Genomic DNA, 10,647 nt, shown 5'->3' on the forward strand with positions numbered 1-10,647 from the left:
ACGCATATTGAGATTACTCTATGCCAGTATGACAGAGATTTGGCTACAAATTTAGTGATGGATTTTACCAACTTATGTCTATGTTTTCAAGAGCTATTTCTACCGAACATGTATATGTTTTTATTTTCCTCAATTTTTAAAATTTTTCATGATTTACATGTTTTAAAGAGTTCTAAATTTTCACAGAGTGTGTAAACTTTCATTTAAATTATTTTCTCATGAACTCTTACCACTCATTAGGCTTTTTAGCTATTTTTTTTTAAATTTCTTCCACCAGGTAACAAATTAAGGTTTTGACTAGAGTTTAAATATGCCATTAGTTTTATTTGGGCTAAATAATATTGCATATTACATGTATTAATTATTTAGTATACAAAAACTTGCATGTTTCTCTTACTGAGTTTTTATGAATTTGTTTCAAATATTATGGTCTTCATTATATCGATGAGTGTGTGGTGAGGAACACTCGATGGTGGAGCTCGAGTTAGAAATAAATTATTTGGGAGTGTTTTCTTTTTACGTATGGTTTTATCCGATTTTTAGGGGAAAATTCTGGGAAATTTTCAATAAAATTTTATTAAGATAGTATTTGCTAGCCACTTATTTTGAAAATTTCTTTAGAACTTGGCAACAGATTTAATAGTTTAAACAAAATTTATTTATCGTCATGCCACGTCCTAGGTTTTGTAAGTTAACTTGGGGCGGGTGTGAAAAATTTTGTTTTGTCGATCTATTTTATTTTATGTTCAAACTGTTTTCCTAAGTAACAATATGATTTGGGAACAACTAAACTGCAACTAAACTATCTATAACTTAAACTTAAAAGTGTTGGGGTTGATGCCCTAAATCTCGTAGCGTCCTATAGTTTGTCAATATTTTTGAACAAACTCATTGTTTATTTAATAAAATATATGATATTTTATTCTATATTTTAGTTTCATTAACCACAAACCAATAAACTAACATCCAAGGTTATCTTGTAGCTTAAACATGTATGTGCAAACATATGGGTGGATCATGTTTAAGTAATAACTTAAATGTTTTGTAGTAGATGGATAAGGTTGGGTACCTTATCCTGGTGACACTACGAATAAGGTGCACTTTGTAGTTGTTATAATTGTTGTAAGGTGCTACAATTGATCTGATCCTGATCATTCATATATAGACATGTGAGTGGGGATATTCTATATAAAGGAGTTTGTATAAGATCGGACCATGAAATGTTTAGTCTCATTATACAACAACGTTCATAATAGAGACTTACATTTCACCAGGATGACCATAGGTAACATGACTTGAATCCTAAGTGAGTTGTGAACTCCTGCCTATGAGGGCGGTTCTTTGTTTTGTATGGGTGAGAGTGGCCAGATTGCCAACTCAATAAGCCTACCATTTTAGGTATTCATCTGATTGAGGAGTTGGGAACACAACTACACAAGAAAGAATTCACTTCTTCTCCGAGGATGAGGTAAATAGATAAATTGCTCTCATAAGGGCTGATTCTGGGGCTTGAACAATGTGGCGCCACACCCTCTCCTTGCTCGAGAGGGGTTTAGTCATAGTTGGACTATGATCTATTATTCTTTAGAGGGATCGATGGTACCTAAGGAGTTAGATGTCACTACAGGGGAAAAATGGTTGGCCCAACTATACGTACGAGCAATTTGTGAAGGATCATCGTACTATTGATTGGTTATTTCTAATGGATATAGAAATATATCTTTGGTGGGAAGAGTGCAGCTGTCGGTCTTTAGTGGAATGCATGATAGTTAACTGATGGTAAATAATTTAATTAAAGAATTTGATTAATTATTCATGTACAGTTGGAGCTTTAAACTAAATGTCCATGAGGTCCCCTTCGTAGCTCAATAGGATTAAATGAGAATCATTTTTGGATTAACTTCAATTGTTCAAATTAATTGAGGGATTTTATTATATATAATATAATTAAGTTATTTTAATTATAGATGATATAATTATTATAATGTATTTGATACATTATAGCATTTGAAAGAAGAAATAAATATTTGAATAAAATTCAAATATTAATTATATGAATTGGATTCATAATTGTTAAATTTAATATAAATGTGATTTATATTAAAAGTCATATAAGAGAGAAAAGAAACTATAGGTTATATTGTATATCATACAATATTAAAACTATAGGTTATAAGTTATATTTGATATAACTTGTAGTTTAATATATATATATATATAATGTTAAGTTTGTTATCATATTTATATTAAATATTTTTCATATAAATTAATTTTATTATTTTATTTATTTTAAAATTAATTTATTGAACCCTTTTTTTTCTCTCCACCCATATATGTGGGTAGTTGATGATATATTTGACATTTTTGAAAGGAAGAGCGCCTTCTTCTTAACGTAGTAAGAGTAACAGAGACAAAAAGGGTTCTGTGAGAATTGTTGTTCTCAAAGATCAATTACAATTCCTCATCCTGCCCTCTATTCTCAATTTCATTCCCTGTTACAAAATAATCAGAGCCAACCACACTTAGGTTATCTACCTGAGAATACCAAGGTCGCCATTGTGGTAGTGCTCATTGTCAGTTTGAGGGCTCTTGAAGATTTGTCTTCAAAGGTAAGGTTTTTCGAAACCCTAAATTTTCAATAAGTATGCTGTAATTTTTGTAAATACATAACTTGTTCATTCTTTTCTGTAAAAATTTCATTCTATGAGAAATGGGAATTCAAACAATCCCGCTTTCGCTCAAGGTTTTCTACAATGATATCCTTCAAAAAGTACATAATAAAATTTTATAAGTAGCTTTCTTTGTAAGTGATAGATTTCTACATGGTATTGAAATTTATCGTTGATTATCATTGATATACTTCAAATAATATAAACCTATAGTCATGGACTCTAATCACTGATAAAGTGTATCGATAGTATTATCTCATATCACTTATAGAGTGTCTATCAAAGCACGAGAGACTTCATTCAATGATAGATTTTGCTATCGGTGATAGAAGGTTCACACTGATATGAGAGTCTATTGCTACAGATAAAAAAAAATCTATCAATGATAGACTCTATCACTGTTAGACGCCTACCACCGATAAACTTTACCATTGATAGATTTCGATTTGGCATTTTGAACATTTTGTATGAGCTAGCTCTAAAATTTGCTATATCTTCATATTCTTTTATATTGTGCTATATCTGCTGATACTTTTAGTCTGGTTGTTCTACTTGCAACTACCACTTTAATTTATCCAATAGAAAGAATTTTCAATGTAGTACCCAAGATTGGTTCATTATAGAAGATATTAGATAGTGATAACTTGTATTTGTACAAGTTATTGTCTCTTAAAGTTAGAATATTTAAAAGTGTTTGATAAGAAAAGCATTAGAGTCATAGGAAAATAGAGCAAAATTACATTCCATGCGTTCATCGAGTTTAAAGAAAAGTTTAAGTGAAAATTATATCACCAACACACTTATTATACAGAAATAGATACGAAAACAAAATAAAATGAGCTATGCATTACATCCAAAGACAAACCATGCGACCAAGAAATTCATGGAGCAAAGATATCCGAAGATTCATTATGAGGAGTGACAAATTCAAGACTAGTCATGCGGCAAAATAGCTTAAGCAAAGAACATGAGAGTCGAACACATCTGAAGGGACCACCGACAATTGCAGTAATGAACGCAAAAAGTTATCTAAAGAATTTGCCACAGTCCTGTGTGGAACAAGTGATCTCCCTATCAAATCTCTATGTATATCCCAGTTCCAAATGAAGAAAGAAGATCACGTAGCTAACACTCATACACGAATTATCACACACTGACGAGAGACATTCTTTGGCATTCAAGAGAGTTTTCGGAGAACATTCCTCCCATCATACCCGAGGCAATCTTCCTTGAAGAACTACCACCATCCCCACCAGAGAAGAAGACTCGGGAGAGGAACTTCTCCATCGTGCACCACAACACAAAATCACTTCTATGTCAGATCGACGGGAAGCAAGAAACAAGTATTGGAGATCATCTTCTTCTTCTATTCATCCATTTACTTCATTTCTTATTTTCTATATTTCCATTTATACACATTTTATTTTTCTCATGACATTATAACGAACTCCTTTCTCTCTTAATATATATATATATATATATATATATATAACATGACTTTATCTTTTCATCTTCTATTTCTGTCGCTTTTGTTTATTTTTTCATGAGTAGCTAAATCATTAGTGAGTTGGAATGAGTTAATCCTCATACGAGCGAACATAGTGATGAGCAACTGTTCATTTGGTTTAATAAGTTTTTAAATCCAACTCTTGATTTCATTTAACCGATTTGATCAAGTGGTAGTAATTAGCTACTCGAGAGAGCAAGTGATAGTGGATCTTATTAACCCGGATAAATGATGTGTTTAGAGATAAACACATCCTTACGTTCCAAGTAACCTAAGCATGCATCATAGAAATATGATTTATGTGGCTAGCTCACTGAGGACTGAAATTCTTAAAGGTTGTGAACATGAACACGAGTTTGTCATTGAGTTTAAAAGTTCGAGGGTTGCTAATACCAACTAAATTTTTTCCTTTGTTTTTCTTTCAATCCATTGTTGTTTCGTGCGTCCACCCTTCATATCTTTCACAGTCAAATTCTCATTATTTTAATTGTTTTCAGTTTATGATTTATACAACAACGAGCACCTCGTTATTTGATAAATGCATCCATGTGGTTATAAGTAAAAAGTCATCAACTGAATTTGTTCTGCATTTAATTAATATCTCCATGTGCGACCTCGCTCCTTACCGATACTACCTCCTAATCGGTTTATAATTGGGCTTGTTAGGAGAAAGCTTGTATGATTTTTAGAGAATTTTATTACATTAACTGGACATAGTTGAGCAAACAAACAGATAGCAAGTACCTAGAACACCACCCTATAATTAGTAGAAGAACTTTTTGAACAGGAAGATGTCATCAAGGTCTAAGCAATCCAATTTTCCATGAAAGAAAAAAATAATTGGTTATTTTAGCTTTATAATAAAATTAGTAGGGATTCAACAAAAATCACTAAGAAAAGAACAATAAGTTATAAGCTATCTAGAGATCAGACAAAATCTATCATAGAACTTTCAAATCTAGGGCAAGAAACTAAAAAATCAAGAAACAATAGCTACATAAACCATCACAAAAGCCATTCAAACACAAGTGAATATTTGATGGAAAGCTCCAAAACTGAATACTTACGAGAAGAATGTAGACACATCAGATAACATCTAGCACATTCAACATTCACAAAATATGTCCAATATTATCCAAAAACAGACGTTTAGCACATAACAAATCAGACAACATCTTTATCTTCAAAACCATTCATCCATGAAAACCAAAGTCTAAGAATAGAGCGAGCTTAAAAATAAAAATAAAAAGAAGATACTCCAATCATAATTAAGTTCAACAATTTCCAGACTCTCCAAATTGATGCTTGAAAAATCAATTCATTAACCAACGTTGAGAAGCTGAGCTTGGCAATCGGTGTAACAGCTTCTCTTTCATTCCAAATAATTCATAATGGAATACGATAATGGGAAATTGCAATGCAGCTGAAAAACGTAAAAGTAAGAATGAGTTTTTAGTGATTAATTACAAAATAGTGATATAAACAAGAGAAATATGTGTTAGAAGTTAAGCTAGATACATAATGGATAATACATTTCTAGATACATTTCCAAATACACGAATTTCTAATTTCTAGATCCATGCACTTCTAGATACATATAATTGTTAAAATACATGAATGGTATGTATACATGTACTTCATTTATTTTGTATATTTTAGGAAACATCTCTTAACTACTATATAAAGGGTTCATTTCCCTCCTTTGTAATCAATTGAAGGAAGACAATCAAATCACTAGAAAAAAAAATTGAGTTTCAAGAGAACAATATTCTTCTCTTGTGTGTTCTTGAGTTTTGTAAGAAAACAAGTTTCTTCTCTTCAAAGTTTGTGAGATTTAGAGTGAATCTTAGAGTGATCTCATCAACGCTTGCAATAAAGAGGTATTAGGGAATAAAGTTGAAAGATGTCATTCAACAACATTTGCGGCCTCAACATCCACGTTTGGAGGGAAAAAATTATAGATGGGGAAGTCAACAAATGAATTATGAATCTCAAGATCTTTGGGGTATTGTTGATAGAAGATATTTGAAGCCTAAAGGTGAGAATGGTCTCTCACAACAACAACTCAATGAGTTGAGAGAGACTAGAAAGAAAGATAAAAATAAAAAAATAAAAAAAGGCATTATTTTTGTCTACCAAGCTGTAGATGAAAATATTTTTTAAAGGATATCAGGTGTCTCGACTACTAACGTTGCATGGGATACATTGCAGAATTTATACAAATGAGAAGAAAAAGTAAAATTGGTATGATTACAAATACTTCGAGCTGAATTTGATACCATTCGAATGAAAGATGCTAAAACTATTGAAGAAATTTTTTCACTATCTTATCTTAATTGTTAATCAATCGAGATCAACTGGAGAAGCAATTGAAGATGCAATAGTAGTTGAAAAGAACTTTAGAAGCGTGACAAGAAGGTATAAGCATATTGTTATTGCAATTGAAGAATTCAAAGATTTGTCAGCTCTCTCCATCGATAGCTTAATGGGATCTCTTCAATCCCGTGTGCTCAGATTAAAGTGGCTTGATTCTACTCCTTCACAAGAAGCTTTTCATATACAAACCTGTTCTAGAGGGAGATCAAGTGGAAGAAGAGGTGGACGTGATGATAGAAAAAATGGACGGTCCAACGACTTAAAAAATTATGAGTTAGAGAATAGAGACAATCAAACATCTTCAAATAGAGGAAGGGGGAGAAATTCAAGTAGAGGAAGAAACAGAAGTGGAGGTCGTGAAGATTTTTCTCACATACAATGTTTTAATTGTAGACATTATGAGCATTTTGACGCAGACTGTTGGTTTAAAAAGTCTAATTCAAATCAAGTTGAATCCACTCTAATGCATAAGTAGAAGGATAATCATCTGGGTCTTCTCTTTCTCACATAATATCCAAGAAACAAGCACTAAAAATATGTGGTATCTTGACAGTGTTTGTAGTAACCATATGACTGGAAAAAAGGATATTATTACATCTTTAGATGAATCTCATCAAGATGAAGTGAAAACTAGTGACAATAAGTTTGGAGGCAAAGGAAAAGGAGATTTTCGTCCAAAGAAAGAATGTAGCAAAAAGAATCACTGATGTTTATTATGTTTTAGGGCTCAAACACAATCTTTTAAGTGTTGGGCAGCTTCTGCTGAAAGAACATGATATTATCTTTAAAGACAGAATATGCAGATCATAACCAATAATGGAGGTCACATAACAAAGGTTCGTATGACTCATAACAAAATGTTTCCAATCAAAATGTACTATGAGAAGCTTGTTAGTTTTGAGACTTTACTAAAAGACACTTCTAAGGCTTTGGCATTGTCGGTATGGACACCTGAGTTTTGACACTTTTTCTGATATGTGCAACAACATATGGTGAGAGCAATGCAAAATATTAAAAAAGAAGTTCAACTTTATGAACTATGTATTTTCAGAAAGCATTATCGAAAGTTATTTCCAACAAGAGGTTCTTGGAGAGCATCAAAGTCTCTAGAGCTTGTCTATATAGACTTATGTGGACCCATGAGAACTACTACACATAGAGGTAATTATTATTTTCTCAGATTTATCAATGATTATAGTCGAAAAAAATGGATTTATCTTCTAAAAAAAAGAGCTCTACTTTCGAATGTTTCAAGACATTCAAAGCAATGGTTGAAAATAGAAGCAACTTGGGATTGAAAACATTGCATCCGGATCGTGGAGGAGAATATTTTGTTTTTGCAGATTTCTTGAAGGAAAATGGAATCAAGCATCAGAAAACTGTTCGAAGAACTCTTCGACAAAATGGAGTTCCAAAGAGAAAACAGAATAATAATGGAGCTTGCAAGAAGTATGTTGAAGGTCAAGAAACTTCCTCATCAATTTTTTGGAGATGTAGTAATTTGTGAAGTTTATCTCTTAAATCGAGCTTCAACTAAAAGTGTGCAAGGTATTACTTCTCAAGAAGAATGGAGTGGATTAAAGTCAAATGTTAGTCACCTATAAGTACTTGGGTGCATTGCTTACTCTCATATTTCAGATGAGAATAAAGGTAAACCAGATTATAAATTAGAAAAGTGCATTTTTGTTGGGTACAATGAGAACTCCAAGGTTTACAGATTATACAATCATGTGAGTAAGAAAGTTATTATTAGTCGAGATGTCAAGTTTAATGAAGTAGAATTGTGGAAATGGGATGCAACAAATGAAGATCAGAATCCATTACTTGTTGACATGTGTGGCAAACAAAATGCTCGAGACTTGGAGCTTGAAGAGACTCCACTAGTGGCTTTATCTTCATCTTCACACTCTACGGGTGATAAAGAAACTACTTCAAGGAAGACAATAAGTATTCATGATATCTATATTACTTCAAAAAGAATGTTGGACGATGAGCATGTTGATTTTGATTTATTTACAGATGTTGATCCTATATACTTTGAGGAGGCAATTCAAGATGAAAAATCGAAAGATGCAATGGATAAAAAGATTGATGCAATTAGAAAAAAATGAGACATAGGAGTTAGTCAAACTACCAGAAAATAGAAAAGCTCTTGGAGTGAAATAGATCTATAGAACAAAGTTGAAGCAACATGGAGATGTTGAGAAATATAAGGCAAGACTCATCATGAAAGGGTACAAACTAAAGTGTGGTGTAGATTATGAAGAAGTTTTTGCACCTATGACTTGCCTGGAGACTGTTCAATTGCTTCTAGCCCTTGCAGCACAAAATAACTAGAAAGTACAATGGATGTCACGTCGGCTTTTCTAAATGGGTATTTAGAGGACGAAATATATGTTGAGCAACCCCCTGGTTATGTCAAGATTGGAGAAGAAAATAAAGTGTGTTAATTGAAGAAAGCATTGTACGAACTAAAGCAAGCACCGAGAGCCTTTTTTAGTCGTATCGACAATTTTTTCTTGAAGGATGGCTTCAAAAGATGTCTATACGAGCATGCTCTCTACACGGAAGAGGATAAAGATGGCAATTTCTTTAAAATTTGTTTATATTAGTCTTTACGGAAAATTCAAACATGATGATCGAAGATTTTAAAGAGAGCATGAAGAAAGAATTTGAGATGATTAATATGGATTTACTTCATTACTTTCATTGTATTGATGTTGAGAAAGATGATGGATGGACTGCAATTTTCCAAAAGAAGTATACAAAAGATTTGTTGGTAAAATTCAAAATGGAGAAAGCTCATCCTATCAGTACTCCTATGAAACTAGCTTGAAACTAAGTAAACATGATGACAACAAAGCTTTTGATGCCACCATCTATATAAGTCTTGTTGGGAGTTTAATGTATTTAACTACAACTAGACCTGATCTTATGTTCTTAGTCAATTTATTGAGCATATTTATGGCATCATCAAAGAGAAGTCATTAGGAAACTGGAAAGAGAGTTCTTAGATATATTCTTGGAACTATTGATCATGGAATCCACTATAAGAAGAACATGGATAATGTGCTTGTTGGCTAGGAAAGGTATTACATGAATTAAAGAGTCCTTAATAGAAAGAGACTGTCATATTCTGTGACAAGAAATCATCTATTTCACTTTCAAAGAATCTCGTCTTTCATGGAAGAAGTAAACACATAAAGATCAAGTATCACTTCATTAGAGACTTGATAAAGATGGAGAAGTATGCATTAAGTATTGCAAGACACAAGATCAAGTTGTAGATATTTTCACCAAAGCATTAAAGAAATGCTTGTTCTATAAAATGACAGAGAAGCTCGGAGTCATAGAAGTCTAGCTTAAGGGGGGATGTTAGAAATTAAGCTAGATACGTAATGGATACTACAGTTCTAGATACATTTCCAAATACATGAATTTCTAATTTCTAGATACATGCACTTCTAGATGCATATAATTGTTCAAGTACATGAATGGTACGTATATATGTACTTCATTTGTTTTGTATCTTTTACGAAACACCTCTTCAGTACTATATAAAGGGTTCATTTCCCTCCTTTGTAATCAAGTGAAGGAAGACAATCAAATCAATAAAAAAAAATGAGTTTCAAGAGAATAATATTCTTCTCTTGTATGTTCTTGAGTTTTATAAGAGAACATGTTTTTTTTGTTCAAAGTTTGTAAGATTTAGAGTGAATCTTAGAGTGGACTCGTCAAAGCTTCCAACAATATGTACTTAATAAAGAAACTGAAACGAAATTACAAAATCTAACTTAAACAATATTTCGAGTAATCATTCTGAAATGATTAAAAATACTTTCGTTAGAAAAAAATCACTACAAAAAAAATATGTGTATTATCATTTATATATAATCAGTTTTATATATAGTTTTATACTTTAAAACACAATTTTCACATCATGAAACATGATTTAAAATGAAGAAAGATATTTATCTATATGGATTTGTGACATGTAGAGACCATCAACACACGTTTTGAGAAGAAAAATGGATTCACATCAACTCTTAAAAGGATGCGACGAGATTGCCAAAATATGTTAAACTGGTCATCTAA

Source organism: Benincasa hispida, chromosome 10 (assembly GCF_027475165.1).
Source record: "Benincasa hispida cultivar pf3 chromosome 10, pf3_genome.v1.1, whole genome shotgun sequence".
NCBI classification, from domain to species: Eukaryota; Viridiplantae; Streptophyta; class Magnoliopsida; order Cucurbitales; family Cucurbitaceae; genus Benincasa; species Benincasa hispida.